Source organism: Stegodyphus dumicola, chromosome 3 (assembly GCF_044657685.1).
Source record: "Stegodyphus dumicola isolate Sdum_Otavi_A_Nest chromosome 3, ASM4465768v1".
Taxonomy (NCBI): domain Eukaryota; kingdom Metazoa; phylum Arthropoda; class Arachnida; order Araneae; family Eresidae; genus Stegodyphus; species Stegodyphus dumicola.
The window spans coordinates 134,629,109-134,647,238 of NC_140770.1; the positions used below are offsets into that span (position 1 = coordinate 134,629,109).

Sequence of the window (18,130 nt, forward strand, 5' to 3'; positions counted from 1 at the left end):
AAAAGAAATCAAGGCTCGATAAATCCGGTGAGCTTGGGGGGGGGGCAGGGAACTAGTCCACCACGCCCAATCCATCGATGCGGGAATAGTTTGTTCAAACGGCTACGAACATCCAGTTCAAAATAAGCAGGGGTCCCATCATGTTGGAATCACATTGTTTCGCCTCACATTTGGTGGAACATCGTCAAGCAAATCGGGAAGAACCTGCTCCAGAAAGATGAAATAATTCGCGACATTCAAATGGCCCATCGATATCAGGCATGTTTGGCGTCTGATGATGCAAACTTCGAGCATCTGTTGTAACATTCAAGCTGCCGTACACAATTTGTATTCATGTAAAATTAAATGTTTCTAATTAATCACTTTTCTTTCTTTTCCCGTCTTCTTCTACCTTTGCTACCACTTACCCTATACCAATTACCTTAACGGATAACAACCCTATACCATTGAAATGGATTATAGCTGGTAATATTAAGAGTGCGCGCCGCACAGTCGGTATAGTGGTCAGGGAAGCTGACTGCGATGCCGCATCATAGGAAAGGCGATGGTGGATCACCTATTAGATGCCTCCATAATAAAGAAACCACCACATCCGGCCTTGTATAGATTAATGGACTGGATTACATTTGTAATTGTTCACTATCTGCCATTGGGGGAAAAAATATATTAAGAGTGTGTTTGTGCGATATTTAGACAGAAGATCTTTCATAAAAAAATCCATTTGAAATCCAGCGTTTTCTTCATTCCTCTACGTAGTTAATTTAAAGTGATCTTTCATAGTTTGATAAATGTCACTTTATTTTTAATATACAAGGAAAGATAAAAATAATAAGATCAGAAATATAACTTTTTATTAGAAAAAAATTTTATTAGAAAAAAGGGGCTAATTGGATTGCGGATGATAATGAAATTATATTCTTCAACTAGGAGATGGAGTATACATGTAAGCGGATAAGATAAAAAAAAAATACTACTGTCGGGCTTCGTACGTTTCCCCTAGTTTCTACAGCTGATATCCCAAAACATGAACATGCAAGTTCTGCAAATCTATATTCAATTATCCGTAATCTGCGCGGTGCGTAAAATAACCATATTGTAGTTGTTTTCAATACTTCACTAGCTTAAATTAAGAATAAAGATTTGTAATATTTATTTAGTAACGCACTAGTTATGTGTAATTATTGGTTTTATAATATATTCGGATGTTACTTCCGAAACGTTAATGAAACAGCGATAAACCTGTTTTACTAAAGTCCGAAGCTACCACAAATTCAAAATGTAGCAACTTGTGCTGCCATCTGTACTCAACAATAAGAACCACAACAATTCTAGTAAAATACTTATGAAGAAAATGTAATCGAAATCTAGTAACTGGTCTTCGAGACTAAATAAAATATAATGAAATAAAAGTCTAACCATAAAAAATTTCTTTTTAAATTTAACAAATTTTGAAATGACGATAATTCAATTAGAATAGAAATATTCGGCAAAGTGCATGTTAATAAAAAATTGTATCGAAAGTAATTACATAATGAATTAAAATAATAAATTATTTTTAAATTTAAAAGTAATTCATTATAAATGTTATATTTATTTTTTTTTTCATTTTAAGTAAATAAAGTATGCATTGAGCTTTACAATTTCCATGAAAAAAAATATTACAGGTAAATGCAAAAGTGATAAGACATACTTCATATTTAAAATAAGAAAAATTAACATCTTGAAGCTGATGTCAAGAAAAAGAGTTCAACATAATAAAGAACTAAATTCATAAAATCACAATTTAACAATAGCGTTTGTGAGAAGGAAACACAGGAAGAAAATATTCCTCAAATTCTTAGCTCTGTTAAATTGTGATTTCATGAATTTAGCAAGGAAAAAAGAACCATCCGTCGAGCCGGAGTCGAACCAGCGACCTATGGATATCTGCTTTAACCAGCTACAGTCCACCGCTCTGCCAACTGAGCTATCGACGGACAAGTTTGTAATACTAAAAACAATCCAAGTTTAAAAACTGTATTTTTTTAAGCAGAAAAATTAGTTGAATTTGTATTTAGAAAATTTATTATACATTTTAAATATTTTCTTCAGTTTCCACTTTGTTTTCAGATTTCACATCATGTCTGCGGTGTGTGAATAAAATACAAATCTAGAAAATTCTGTAGCATAGAACAATTTTCACTTGGGAATTTATGCCGAAGTCAGATTAAAATTTTTTATAACTGTCATTAAGGAATTTTTTTTAATAGTTTACTTACTTGTGGAATTGGAGAAAAATAAAAAAAATTAAAAAAACTAACAGGGACCAATTTGTAAGGATGGAAGTCAATGAAATTTACAAATTCTTATTCAAATTTTGTAATGTGTAGAGCAATGGTAGTTTGTTTGATCAAATTTGTTATTTGAAGAACGCAGAAATTAATTACTTGTTTCAAATTATTTGCTGCATAAAGTCAAAAGATAATAAATTTTACTTATACTGTTAAACAAAATTATGTGATAATACATAACGAATAACAGTAACTACATTACAGTAATAACATAACCACAGTAAATTTGTTTTGAAAAAGATATTATAAATTTTAGCAAATCATCCACAGATGGATAATGGGTGGTGTTCAAGCGAATGGGTAAGCATACCTTTAGTTAGCTGCGAAGAAATACGTATGGAATTGTCTAGTAAATACAATTCGTTGATACTCATGTACATGAAACCGAAGTTTCATGGTGGGTGGTTTTCGGATAATCGGCTCTTGGCGATTTATTGACATCGGAAGAGAGAGCGACTGCTCTTGATCATGGTAACCCTAACAAATGTTGAAACCCACACAGGGAATTTTCGCAGGTATGAACTTTTCTGAAGTACGAAAAGGGATATTTTCTGTTTACATAGATTACGGAACATTATGGTAAGAGAAAATAAAAGTTGTAAAATCGTAAATCATAATTAGTTCATATTTTCGAAAATTTATTTAAAATATATTCTAATATAAATTAACTTTAATTTCATATATTCTTCGAGAATGCTTCCAGAATAAAGTAAATACTTAGTTTAAAAAATAATTACTTAACCTGATCTTTTATTAACGACACAGAAAGAACTTCTTTTTTTTTTTTTTTTTTTTTTTTTTTTTTTACTTATAGTGTATGTTTTAAGCTTATAGTTAAAAATAGTTTATGTAGTTATTATTTATAAAAGAGTGTGTTTCTTGATTGCTTTTATGACAGATGTTTCTTTTATCTTTAAAGCATGAAACTTATCGCTTGCGATTTATAAAATATTGTGCAAAATATGCGCTTTGTAAATAGCTGTACAAATCGCATATTTGTAAAGCTGTTTTCAAATATTTTCAAAAATTTGTAGAAAATACTAAATTTCTCGCATTTTATTTATATCGATCTTTATTTAAACTAAAAAAAAATTATGTTTAATAAAACTTTAATGTGATTTCGTCTAAAGTATTTTTCAGACAATTATTATTTATAAAAAATTAATTTTAAAAAAATTTAATTTTTTAAGAAAAAGTTTAATTCTTGGCTTTGCTTGCTTGTTGGGAAAACAACTTTAGCCGCCATCTTGGATTTAAAAATGTTTTTTTTTGGCTCATTTTTGAAATCTAAGATGGCGGCTAAAAATTCGCCAAAGTTAGCCAAGAGCCGGCTATCCGAAACGTGCCTTAACGGCGCGAGAATAATAGAAAAATTTTAAACGCAAACAAGGACCGATCTGTAAAAGGGAAAAGCCGGGCAAAGTCTGCAACTGCAACAGAAGTACTCTGCTCTATGTTTTTTTAGCTGTAGCAATTAACACAGATACGAACTATATGAAATATTTAATGAAATAATCAAACAATAAAATATTTTTTTGGTTATAGTTAGTTAGAGTTATTTTTTAAAAAATGTTTTCATGTTTCAGGTTACTTTAAATAGAATATAAACTTATACACTTTAAATCAGAGTCTCAATTTTTTTTTTTTTTTTTTTTCCCCTGTGAAAAATAGGGTAGGTTCATTCATGGATGGGCAAAACATGCAAAGCTTCTACTAAGCATGCTAATCTCCCAAAAGAAATTCGGAAATGGAAAAGTTTAAAATTTTAAAATTTTTCGTTTGCTTCTAATTTTATAAAATTTAGAATTGAAGAAATACATAAAATTTTACGTATTTTAAATACCACAGAGGAATTTGAAAGCCATCAGTAAATAGAGAATTCCCTGCACTAGGTTATGGTCATTTAAATAATGCAAAGCACACGTGGGGAGGATGTTTTTATGGAAAGCTTTCTTAGGAAAACTGCAAAAAATTCACATTATACATACAGTCAGCTTTCTCACCTGGAATCAGTTCGTGTCGAGCTATTAGAAATCAGCAACTTTAACCACTTAGCCACTAGTAAGACCTTTCTTTAGGTCAAGAAATGATTCTAAATATTATCCCAATTCTGTGAAACAGGTACTGAATTGATTAGGAACGAAAATAAGAGGCACTTTTATCTGTTCACAAAAATTATTACTTAAAATACATACGTTTCTTTTATCCAAGATTTATCGGTTCTTACCACTTATTGCCAGTTAGTAAGGTTCTAATGCCACCAGTTCCCCTTATATTCAACTCCCACTTACTTGAGCCTAAAGCCTCGTGATATAAGGATGACTCATAGCAATTCATTCCGCTTCGAAACACTTTATTCAGCTATATAACCTTGTACCCACCTTATCATAAGAATTTGTATGTTATAAATGAACTTTAAAAGCAGCAATACAGTCCATTTAAAAAATCTGTTACTTTAAAACAGGCACTCCCCCTCCCCTCAACTATGATCGCAATATGAGTCGTCATTATTTTTTATTATTTACTGTTTATTACATTAACTAGTTATTTATATCTGTTCAACATTCTCGATTACTTTCTATGGACTTCTCACACTTTAGGTTTTTAGAATTTAAACTCTAGAAAAATACATTTACAAACGTTTTAATGAAATAAAAGGAAGCACGTGATGTTCATATGTGATTGACAACAGCTCTTCATTCGGGACGTTAGGAAGCTTTCATTGACTTTCTTGTAACTTGACAATGCTAATTTAAAGAGAGTGCTAAGATTTAAAATTTCGGTCTAACAGCAATTTCCCTGTTGCTTCTTTTAACAAACAAACAAACGAATAAACACATGAAAAAAAAAAAAAAAAAAAAAAAAAAAAATCTGATATGTTTCAGATTTTAAATTACGTCCAAAGGGGCGTTTTTTTAACGTTTTGAGTGTTACCTTTATTTATTAAATATCATGTTCTTTGCACTTAAACCATTAAATTCAGTTCAAGAGCAATATCGCAAAATAATGTTAAATTAAGCATATCTTTAGAATTTCCGATATACACAGTCTCGCGAGCTGGAGATAAAAGTATTTTTTTTTCTATATAACGTTGCCATTTCTCGCTTTTAAAGCATTGAGTTTGTAAATCAAAAATTCGTTAAAGTTTTACAAAATATAAAATCTATAATAAAACAAATTCCAAATTTGGGATTTCAGATGCCCATATTCGCAGTAGGATTTCGTCATTCAAAATTCGATGGCTCTATGTACCATTGTTTTATCACAATGCGAGAAATAGACAATCATTTATGCAGATTTTTCATTATTTAATTTCTTCAAATATAATGCAGGACTCTAACATTTTGTGGCAACAGTTTGAAAAGTGAACCGACGTTTATGAGTCCGACGCAAAATCGCAAAACGAAAACAATAGTCCTTCAGGGACAAAGCCCCTTTGGACTAAAAAAAAAAGTTTAAAAAAATAAAAAAAGAAAATTTGATTGGTTTCAGATTTTAAATTACCTTCAAAGAGCTTTTTTTTTTAATATTTATTATTATTTTTTAAATATTTATTATTATTTTTTAAAATTTTTATTATTATTTTTAAAAAATTTTTTGTAACATTTTGTGTGTTACCTTTGTTTATTAAATATTGTTCTTTGCACTTAAACCATAAACTTCAGTTCAAGAGCAATATCGCAAAATAATTTTTAAATGAGCATATCTTTAGAATTTCCGATACACAGTCTCGCGCGCTGGAGATAAAAATGTTTTTTCTGTACAACGTTGCCATTGCTCGCTTTGAAATCCTTGAGTGTGTTAATCAAAAATTCGTTAAAGTTTTACAAAATACGAAATCGATAATAAAAGAAATTCCAAATTTCAAATTTGGGCTTCCAGATGCCCATATTCGCAGTAGAATTACGTCATTCAAAACTGGATGTATCTGGGTACCGTTGTTTTATCACAACGTGAGAAACATGCATACATTTATGTAGATTCTTCATTATTTAATTTCTTTAAATATAACACAGGGTGATCATATTTGGTGGCAACACTTTGAAAAGTGAAACGGACATTCAGAGTGATTCGACACAAAAACGCAAAACAAAAATAATAAACCCTCAGGGATAAAGCCTCTTTGGACTAAAATAATAAAAATAGAACACATGTTGGCAGAGAAGGTTACTTTCTAAGGCGCGGAAACTTGCGCTAATTCGGTGGAAAATATTTACCAGTTACATGTAGTACAGGTTAGGTTTATTGTTAAAGACATAAACAACTCGAGGGCTACCAGCCTATGGGAAGGTGGTGTTGGTGTGTGGTGTATTTAATTAAGGCAAAGCACACTAGGGCTATCTGCCTAAAGGGAGGGATGCCTTCGTGGAGGACTTTCTAAGGGAAACTGGCTCGTATACACGTTACACACGGGGAAAACCACGAAAACACCCATGCAGCCATGCCCGTTCGCGAGATTCGAACCTCGTACCGAACTACCAGTGTTCAGCGACTTTACCGCTCGGCCGCTGGTGGGCCTCCTATGGGAAGCAATGTCTTCGTGGATAACTTTCTGAGGAAAAACTGCCTCGTATCTATGTTAAACATGTGGAAAACCAACGAAAAACATCCTTGCATCCAGACCGTTTGCCGGGAGATTCGATCCCATGTGAAACTATCAGTGTTCAGCGACCTTAGCCTTCGACTGCTGGTTGGCCAATTACATATACAGAACTACTTAGTTTTGAGTATGCTGAGCTATTACAATACAGAGGAAATTAAGAGTTTTACAAATTAGTGGTTTCAATCTTTTTCTCACAGCAATCTTTGCCTTGATGATGAGTCAAGTTGGGGGGGGGAAGAAATGGCTTTGAAATGCCTATTAAAAAGTAGTAGCTTATAACACAGAGTAGTTTAGGTTTGACTCTACCTATGATTTCAAAGTTGTGAACAATCAGAACTAGCAAATTGACATTAATACCGTTCTCGACCGAACTCCATTATTATTAAGGTATACATTTTTCATATGATTCGTTATTTCATTTAATTTTTACTATTCATTTGATTTTTATTCAATTATTAATTTAAATTTATTAACATGTTTATTTATTAATTTGCATTTTATTTAGCTTTAAACACCTAATTATTAGCCTAAGGGGGAATAGCCCATAAGGTCAACTAACATTTAAACGGCATTTTGCGCCAAATCACTAAAAGCGTTGAATCACTTTTCAAATGTTTGCCACCAAATATTATCGCCATGTATTATATTAAAAGAAATTAAATAATGAAGAATCTACATGAATGTATGTATGTTCCTCACATTGTGAAAAAACTACGATAGTTAGAGCTATCAAATTTTGAATAACTAGTCTTCCACAAGAATATGGGTATCTGTCTGGAATTTTGAATTTATTTTATTTTTTACTTCATATTTTGTAAAACTTTAACGAATTTTTGATTAAGAATCTCAAGGATTTCAAAGCGAGCAATGGCAACGTTATACAGAAAAAACATTTTTATCTCCAGCACGTGAGACTGTGTATCGGAAATTCTAAAGATATGCTCAATTTAAAATTATTTTGCGATATTGCTCTTGAACTGAATTTTATGTTTTAAGTGAGAAGAACATGATATTTAGTAAATAAAGGTAACACACGAAATGTTAAAAAAAGTTTCTCTGCACGTAATTTAACTAATTATTTATCTCTGTTCATCATTCTCGACTCCTTTCCATGGAGTTCAAGCACTTTAGCTTTTTAGAAATTAAGTTCTTCAAGACATACATTTTATGAGTTTTAATGAAGTAAAAAGAACCAAGCAATGGTCGTATCTGATTAACAGCAACTCTTCATTCCACAGGTTAAGGAGCTCTGTGTGAATTTCTTGTAATTTACGTATTTCTTAAGCTAATAAGGAGAATGCTAAGCTTTATATTTTCTGAGTTACAGCATTTTCCTTGTTTTCTTTTGCAAACAAGAAAGGATACCGTCCAAGGTGTGAACCATACGAATACCAATTCCGGGTAAAATATTTATCTGGTATATATACAGGCCTGCTTAGTGTTGAATATGCTGAGATATTACAATATACGAGCTGAACTACCACAATATACGGCCGCTTATGCCATTCATACACACGTGCATGAGACAAAGTTTCATCTCCATAAGCTTCGATTAACATTTGAAATGGCTGATTTCTTCACGAGAAACTTGATATTGATTCGCTGTTCCGTTTTTACATCAGACAGTTTTCCGGCAGAATGCAGTTACACGTGTTCACTCAATGACGTACTTCCCACAGGCGTGGTCGGTTAAGTCGAAACTGGCCGCATGCATAGAGCAAGTGTGTGGCATGACGTCACAAAAACCGTTGTTGCCAACTCCGCTCTGTTTTCAAGCTACACACTTAGTCTCGCTTTTTTTTGTGTCACACCTCGTACATTTACAACATGTCAACATATGTGCTTAACACTTAGTACACTATAACTTACAATATCCAATACAAATTTTAAGTACACATAACATCATACATAATGAGGGGGGGGGGGAGGTGACCAACTAGAACTCGCACTAAAAAATAGATTTACATACTTACTTTGGAGATAGCCACAGACTTCGGGACGATCACCAAGACCATTACCACCTCGATGGGCAGCTAAGTAGTCACAGCGCTATTACCAACCTCAGTACGAGGTGGCTTCACCAAATGGCAATCCGGCCCCGCTGTGCATCTGTATTAATGTAATAAGCGATTACCTAGTAGCTCTTATTTGTACTATATTACTGAACCCGTTTAAAATTTATTTGATGTCGATACATCACATATTCCAAATATTATAAATTTTCATAATAAATAAAAGAAGTTTAACGCTGTTACATTATTGAATAGATGATATAAAAGTTGCACTTAATATATAAGCAGTTATTATAAAAATGTATGCAATTATCATTAATGCCTGATATACCATGTCCATGCATTACAACATAACCATAGTTTTACGTGATGTTTACTAATAATTTATTATTTATTATTTGAACTACACATAATGCAACTCATAAAGTGTAATTATACTTTATATTGAGGATTCAATGGTAGCTTATTATGTACCATACTGCTTAAAACCGCAATCAGATCTAACAGCTACTCTAAAGACAGTTTCTGCGAATCTTGAGTTTCCTGGATAACTGGTTGACTTAACATGAAAACCAGTTCTTTGGCGAGGACTTACAGAGCAAGCGCAGAGAATATTTTTGTCATAGTCGCAAAATGTCTCTCATACATAGCCAAGTAGTAGCTTCCACTCAGCAATGCCATCTGAAAGGGGCCGGACGTACATTCCCATTCCCTTCTTTTTATATGAACTCTCTTTTGTGTGATTCTCATAAAATTCCACTCTGTAGAGAGCGTGACCAGTTAAGGCATCGCTGCCCCCTTTTCATTTTCAATCCCTTCTGAGGGTTAGGAAAACTCGAATCGACAAGTGTCTTTTTAGGGTAACGATCTAGGACATATTTAACCCCGACGAGTGTGTGTCGGTACTGTTGCCTCAAGATACTTTTCATATCGACTTCTTAAGGGCCGTTCAAACTGGGGTTTATCCGAGCTAACGGAGCCATGTGACATAGTCGACTCATCTCGAAAACGAGTTTTTCTCCATAGGGCAGCGAGTTGTAAAATCTGAACTGCAGGTATAGCGGAGCTAGTCGACAGACGGAACTGACTCCATTAGCTCAGATAAACCCCAATCTGAAAGGCGCTTTAGGTGGCTGCAGGTCACGAAACACGAGTTCTTGGGCCCCAAACCTATCCCAGGCTAACAAGATATGTGACAAACATAGCATGAAAACATAATATATAAATAATATAATAACTTATAATAAGCAGAATAGTCCTTGTAGCATATCGACCAGTCTGTCTTGGGAAGAAACGGTGAAATGGTTAATAAAAAACTTGGCTGTAAATAATGTTTCCAGAAAAATGTATAATTGCGTCTAAACAACAGTTTGCTTTGAAGAGAAATGTTTAGTACTTTAACATCAGAGGATCCATGAACTCTGAAAAATGCTACATAAAGTTGTCAGTGCCTCAAAAACGTTCTGATGACATTTTTCAATATTTTCAAGTTTTCCCCCCTGTGATTTATTTAAGGTCATTGCAGTTTCAGGCTTGACAAGTACAGGTAGAAGTCAGCGGGACAAAACGCAGGCTTGAGAGTAGTAGATTACGAAGAAGGGGCACTCAGACCTAGCTTAAGAGTTACCACATACTGTTAATTGAACCAAACGGAACAGGCTTGAAAGGAAATTGTCTCCTTTCCAACTTCAATGGCAATCCATATCCGAGCTAATGAGGTCAATTCTTGAAATCGGAACAATTTGCCATTCGCCCAAACTCTTAAACGCTTCAAAGTGTAAAATGTTTTTTTTTTTTTTTTTTTTTTTTTTTTTTTTTTTTGCATGCCCTTTATAAAACCAGCATCGTTCCATTACACGACCGTGTTTTGTGTTGAGGTTTTTTAGGAGTACGACCGTACTCTGAATTTTTAAACCTAATTTCTGATAAGGAAGGCCACATGGGTTGATAATTTACAAATACTCTAATGGAAAGTTCAAACGCTCCCCGTATCACCTTCTGTCAAAATTTCGTTAGTGCTCAAGTAAAGGAGACCTTCTTCTCAAAGAATATTAACCACTTCATTATTTATCCTGTCAACATCAAAGTTCCTAAGACAGGGAATGGCAAAGGTTTCAGTGACTAAATCGTTTTTGCATATGAAATCCAGTATTATTTCAATCATATCCGGTCCCAATCAGCAGTTGTTTCTTCTCACTGTTCCGTTTCCAAATTTAAGCAGCACTTGTTAAAAATTTTTATCGAAGCGTCTTAAGTTGGTAGTCAAACTTAGGTTTTCATAATGGGGCAAGCCTTCGGAATGTTTAAGGCCGGAATGTATTATGGCTGTTCGCTTACATGGGAAACTATAGTGAGGCAATTCCGGGAAATAATAAAACTAATAAACTGTCTTTCCACAGAAAGGAACATCAATTGGCATAATTTCCTTTAACCCTTTCCGGCACGCTACCTTTTAAAGTTGGAATTTCGAATAAAAAAATGTGGGCAGTCTAATTAGGCCTAGAGGAGTACACAAGTAAAATTTTGTTAAGATAGCACTTATCGTTTTAATTCTGTGGGTGTGCCCAAAGTGGCACACTGATTGAATAGAGCTTCGAAAACAGTGCTGAAACGAGCATTGCTGGGAAGCGCTTAAAAGAGTAAGAGATTTTGCCTATGATTAAAAAACACTAGCTTCTGAATACCGTAACATATTTAGCATTACCCAGGGTGTGCCACTGGGAGACCTGCTACTCTACAGCCCCCCCCTGAAAAGCTCTTTTTTGATTATATGATGATTACCTGCGTATGAATGGGAAGAAAAAGTAACTTGGGTATGTGATATTTACATTATTTACATTTCATATTTACACTTTAGTCTATGTTTTTCTTTTTGAAGAAAGTGAGACCACCTTTCAAAAAGCACAACCCAATATTGCATGTTTTGCACATGTACCGGGATCCGTATCAGGTTCACTATCTGAAAGCAATTCGTATAGTTCAGAAATGGTCAGCGCTCTCCGATCCGTTTGGAAAATAGTTAAAAATCTGAAAAAAAATAAACTAATATTATATTTAAAATTAGAAATTATAAACTATAAAATGAAATTAAATAAATGTCTACAACTCAAAACTATTAAACAGCTAGCGAAACTTTGAACGAAAGCGAAAGAGAAAAAGAGAACTGCTCTAGTGAAAAACCAAACAGCTAACTGACAAAATTGCCGTTGACCTACAGAAAATCACCCCAACAATTTGTTAGTTGATAACCAAACGTCCCATCCCCCCCCCCAAAAAGAGAGAGAGAGAAAGGAAGAAAGAGAAAAACAAGAAATGAAACACAGATATGGACCCACCTTTCTGTTGTCAATGAACTGACCGATGAGATGCGGAGAAACAAAGAATACAGACTCTCAGTTGTTCTGGCTTATCAGTGACCCCGGTCTGGGCACACCTGGGGTTCACCTTTCGATTTTAGGCAAAATTTCAAGGTACAAGTTTAAAACTAATATAAGGAGATTAGCATACAGCTAAAAAAGTAACATAGAAATTTCTTTTCAAACAATTCCTTTTATACCCTAAAATAAATCCGGTAGATTTCTTTGAAAAATGAGGGTCATAAAAAACTAAACATGGCTAAAATATATGGAGTGGTTTATGTTGAGCTGCCATCTACTATAAATAAAGAAGGTTCAGAGTAACCTACAGTAACCTATAAATCCCTTTTCATTCAATTTTTCTGTGCGTACAGAAGGAAATTTTTAGTTGTGCACAGGTCGGGCACACCGTGCTGCAGAGGGTTAACAATTTGGGCCCATTAGCGGAGTTGCTGAATACCGGTAGTTCGATCCGTGGATTGAATCCCGGCGGAAGGGCTGGCTGCATGGACACTTTCGTGGTTTTCCCCATGTGTAAGTGTATGAGCCAGTTTCCCTTCGAAAGTCCGCAATGAAGGCATCCCTTCCTTCAGATAAATGCTCCTAGAGTGTTTTGCCTGTAACTTTCAACAATTTGTCAACAGTGTTTAATACGTTTTTGCTGTACATTCGTCAATAATCAACATATTTGCTTTCCGGATATTTTAGCCTTTTCTATTTTCACTTCCATTCGCGATACTGAAGTTTCGGCAACCAGAACAGTTAGCTTAAATAATGAATGGTATTCTCCTCTGTTAATTAATAGGTTTGCTGCAATTCAGTTGATGCAAATGGTAGTACTAAATCTATCTTTCCTCCGAAATCATAAGCAGTGTTGAAGGCAGATACGTTTTGCTATTCCCTCCTCGCTCCATGAAGAAAAACAAAAGATTTTACTTGAAGTGTAAAACTGTTCGATGCATCCACCCTTTTTTGAAATGCAAAAAGTTGTTTCGCATTTAAAGAGCGCATCATAATCTTTGGCATGGATCGGTCTTCATCTGCATTGAAACCAGCGGTTTCAGTAACAGGAAAATCCAAATGTTCTCTTGGTAGCTTAGTTTTAAGGACATGCCTAACATCTGCAAAGTAGAGAGCGATATCTTTAAGGGTTTGCAAATCGCAAGCCTTTAAAGATATCGCAAATTGTTGCATTGCTGATCATCAGTATGAAACTTATAACAAAATTCTTCAATCATTGCTTCCTTGTGTCTTTCCGAAGCCTTGGCTGAGTCAGTCGGCAATGAAAATACGCAAATCAATGTACGCAATTCTCTCAGCAGTCTAAGCCAGAACATACAACTTTATATCATCAATTTTACATTGCCGAACAGAAAAATAAAGAAAAAGTCGAGAAAGTGCCCCTTTCATTTTTCAGCTTCTTTTCGTGTCCCACAAACAGTAACATTCTTAGGAATTTTAATTAATCTCATGCTTTCAAATGAAGAGGGCCCACCAGCGGCCGACCGGTAGAATCACTGAACACTGGTAGTTCAGACCTGGGTTCGATTCCAGGCGAACGGGCTGGGGACGTTTTCGTGGATTTTTCCATGCGTAACGTATATACGAATCAGTTTCCCTTAGAAATCTTTCACGAAAGTATCCCTTCTTTCAGGCAGATAACCCCAGTATACTTTGCCGTATTAATAATTAAGCTAAACTTAAACTATAAACGAAATTAAGCTTTCAAACGAAACACACTCTGTTTCGTCGTGACGGAAAAGTCTTAGTAAAATAAAATCAAATAATGTCCTATTGACTATATTATAGGAATCTTGAAATTCACAACTTTAAATATATAAAAATAAATTCTTAGGTGTTTTCCAAAACAAAAGCCTTAAAACTGGACCTTCAGTTTTAAATTGCTTTAAAAATCGTTGCCATCCTCAGCTTCAAAACAAAGAGCAACTAAATTAAACATTTTGATTTTTTCTACCGTTTTCAAGTATTGAGTGTTTTTATGTGTTAACAGTTCATATAATTTTTTTGTGAATTAACATACCATAATAATAATAATAATAATAATAATAATAATAACTAATAAAACAAATCTGAAAGGTTTCAGATTTTAAATTACGTCCAAAGGAGTATTTTTTTAACATTTTGTGTGTTACCTTTATTTATTAAATATTATGTTCTTCTCACTTAAACCATAAAATTCAGTTCAAGAGCAATATCCCAAAATAATTTTAAAATGAGCCCATCTTTAGAATTTCCGATACACGATCTCGCGCGCTGGAGATAAAAGGGTTTTTTCTGTAAAATGTTACCATTTTTCTCTTTGAAATATTTGAGTTTGTTAATCTAAAATTCGTTAAAGTTTTACAAAATATGAAATCAGTAATAAAACAAATTCCAAATTTCAAATTTCGCAGGAGGATTACGTTATTGAAAATTCGATGGCTCTAGGTACCGTTGTTTTATCACAGGGCGAGAAACATGCATACATTTACGCAGATTCGTCATTATGTAATTTCTTAAAACATAATACATGGCATGGCAACAATTTGTAAAGGAAAACAACCCTTATCGTCAATCGATGCAAAATGCCAAAATAAAATTAAGAGTCCTTCGGGGCATTGGACTAAAAAAATCACTTTTGCGTCTCTAGTCAATAACAATTTTTACAAGTGACGATTTTTACAAGTACATCAGTTTAAATCCCAAATGATTTAAATTGGCGAATTCAGAATATTACAAAAATATTATAAAATATGGCAATACTTAACATTCTTTAACCCTTTGCGGCACAGTGTGTCCGGTCTGGACACACATAAAAATTTTCTTCTGTACGCACAGAAAAATTGAATGAAAAAGGATTTATAAGTTACTATAGGTTACTCTGAACCTTCTTTATTTATAGTAGATGGCAGCTCAACACAAACCAGTCCATATAGTTTAGCCATGTTTAGTTTTTTAAGACCCTCATTTTTCAAAGAAAACTTCCAGACATTTTTTTAGGGTATAAAAGGAATTGTTTAAAAAGAAATTTCTATGTTATTTTTTTGGCTATATGCTAATCTCTTTACTCTATATTAGTTTTAAGTTTTTACCTTGAAATATTGCCTAAAATCAAACGGCGAACCCTAGATGTGCCCAGACCGGGCTCACCGATAATCTAGGACAACTGAGAGTCTATGTTCTTTGTTTCTCCGCATCTCATCGGTCAGTTCATTGACAACAATGCTCGTTTCAGCACTCTTTTCGAAGCTCTATTCAATCAGTGTGCCACTATGGGCACACCCACAGAATTAAAACGATAAGTGCTATCTTCACAAACTTTCACTTGTGTACTCCTCTAGGCCTAATTAGACTGCCTACTTAAAAAAAAAAAATAATAATAATAATAATAATTTTATTTATTTTATTTTATTTTATTTTATTTTTTTTATCAAAACTCCGACTATAAAAGGTAGTCTACCGAAAAGGGTTAAAGGCAAACTTTGATCAGCTTAGTGCGTCATGTCCGAGAATGTTTTCTTCTCTACGCCTTTTCTAATATTTGTAAAAGATATTAGATAAACGAAATCGCTAAGAGTTGCTGGAAAAATGATTCGAAAATACCTAAAAAAAGTCTGGAAATAAGATACAGGCATGGTTAGCTAAAAATCGTGCGATTACTATTTCCTTAGTACTCGATAATATAGCTGTGCAATTTAGTTTTCGATATTTCTAGCCAGTGTAACTCTATATTAATGGTTACCGAACATGGTCGAAGACCAGCCGTAAGTAGGCGGTTTGTTTTAGTGGGTGTTTAAAAGATTGGGTTTAGATAGCTCCAGAGACATATGTTTTAAAACTTACTAAATATAACAGTTTCATAAAATTACAATAATGTTTTTCGGTACCATGGAATTAGGTTTGTTAAGCGAAAATCTTAAGAAGCTGGAATTTCATACTCTGCAAAAATCTGCTTATATCTTTTAAATTCTCTCTCAAAATTTTGAAATTAAAAATTCTTAAGACGTTCTTTTTTAGAAATATTTTTTGTTTTATTTCATAGGGATGGATATTTGCTAGCTAAGCAGCTTTCTTGAGACTTGAAAAAACTGAAAGGCAGTATAAAAATTTTCAAGACAAGTAAAATCATTTCTTAGGTGGGGAAAAATTGCGTTAAAGTAAATTTTAAGGTTTAAAAGAAAAATAAAAATCAAAGAGAAATAATTTTTAAACGAAATTTATGATGTATTCAAAAAGACCAAAAGAAATTATAATAAAAAAAGAAAACTTCGTAATCAGGAACTACTTAAATTAATTCTTTTCCGAAGAAGCAAAAGCAAAACTTAATGTTTGTAAATCTGCATTTTAAGCGGATTAGTTTAAATTACGGGCTGTGAAATAATTAAATGACACAATTACTGAAGGAATTTATACCATTAATTGTTCGACCATTAAATTTCGAATAGTTTCAGCGGCGAGAACGCCACAGAAGAAAAAAACAATTCAACCGTAATCAGCTGCTAACCAATTAGAACTTTAATACCAGCAGTCAAACAAGTTCAATTTTTCTAAAATTCCTTTTTACATTCTTAGAAAAAGAATTATTTTTAACATACTCAAAGTTCGAAAAATAAATATATTAAGATTAATACGCATACAAATAAGGGCACTTAAGCTGACATATAAGAGCCTTCTGTTTTATTTTTATTCATTTTCGAGAATTTCAAATTTTTTGGACTCTCTTATTAATTTTGATTAATTAGACTAATTTCACTACAAAGGCAATTTATTTTTAAGTTCAAAATTAGCTAAAAAATAATTCTAAGCAATTTCAAATAATCAGATTTTTAAGTAATCAATAGCTGCGTTAGGGAACTTGTCCGCAATCATTACAGCAAAATGAATAAAACAAACTTCTTTTTTTATTAAATACAATTATCTTGTAGGGATTTATATTTATTTTGAATAACCAGTTAAATTTAAGTTTACGCTTTCCTGTAAGGCTTCATTCCCCTAACTGTCAATGACAGAATATTTAAATTTGGTAGCGCGAGTGAAGGAATGTAAATTCAACCTTGAGGGGAAAAGGTTTAAATACTGAGCTTTAGAAGGGAAAGTTAGAGAGTGTAAGTGCAAGCGCTGTACCTTTGTAGGGTAAGCTGCAGATTCTGCATTTATTGTCGGTTAAAGTGGCCTAAACAGCTGTTACTTTTCTGTCGCTAGACTTCAACGCGATTTTAGGTAGCAAGATTATCTGAGCCCTCCTTGAAGTTTTAGTTTAGTTCTTGTGAGTTAAGTCATCGCCCGAGTGAGGCGTAGTTTGTTAGCGTGAAGTAGACGACCTGTAAATTTTAAAGAGATTTAATAAAGGATTCTTTTAACCCTTCTGCCTGGTTCTTGCACATACTTCAGCTATCACAACTAAAATTTAGGTATTTCTTGGCATGCCTTTGTGATGTGGTGGTCTTCACACTGGGCGCGTATTCCAGAGGTCCACGGTTCGATTCCCGGCGAAAGGCGTTGCATATTTTTCTCCTTGCCTGCTTCCAAAAAAAATCCTAATGTCTCTACAAACTAAACAAGTAGATATTACAATCTTCAAAAAATTAAAAATATTTTAAAAATAATACGTAGGAATATAAAGAGGTCTTGTCTTACTGAAATAATACAAACATTTCAATAAAGCCATAAAACTGGCTGTTTTCTGGATTTGCTAGAAGTAGAAAGAAATATAATTTGTAATTAATTAATAATTATGTTAATATTTTGTGGACAGATATGATTTCTTCGTAATATTATGCGTCTATATTTAGAAAATGACTCAATATATGTCAATCAAAATATTTTTAA

The 18,130-nt window shown here is 33.3% G+C and overlaps 1 long non-coding RNA gene and 1 other non-coding gene across 3 annotated transcripts in view; both read right to left on the bottom strand.

Annotated features, from left to right (window-relative positions):
• The window catches only part of LOC118203648 (uncharacterized), a 266,369-nt gene that overhangs the window by 50,132 nt on the left and 198,107 nt on the right, over positions 1-18,130 (bottom strand). The window contains exon 1 of one of the 2 annotated variants that reach the window (XR_015040020.1): positions 2,641-2,752. The exons of the other annotated variant lie outside the window; for it this stretch is intronic. This is a non-coding gene — a long non-coding RNA (uncharacterized LOC118203648). Of the gene's footprint in view, positions 1-2,640; positions 2,753-18,130 lie in introns of those variants that run through there. 2 annotated transcript variants of the gene reach the window in all.
• TRNAY-GUA (transfer RNA tyrosine (anticodon GUA)) lies at positions 1,889-1,976 on the bottom strand. The gene is given in 2 exon segments: positions 1,889-1,924; positions 1,940-1,976. It is a non-coding gene; the product is annotated as a tRNA-Tyr (tRNA).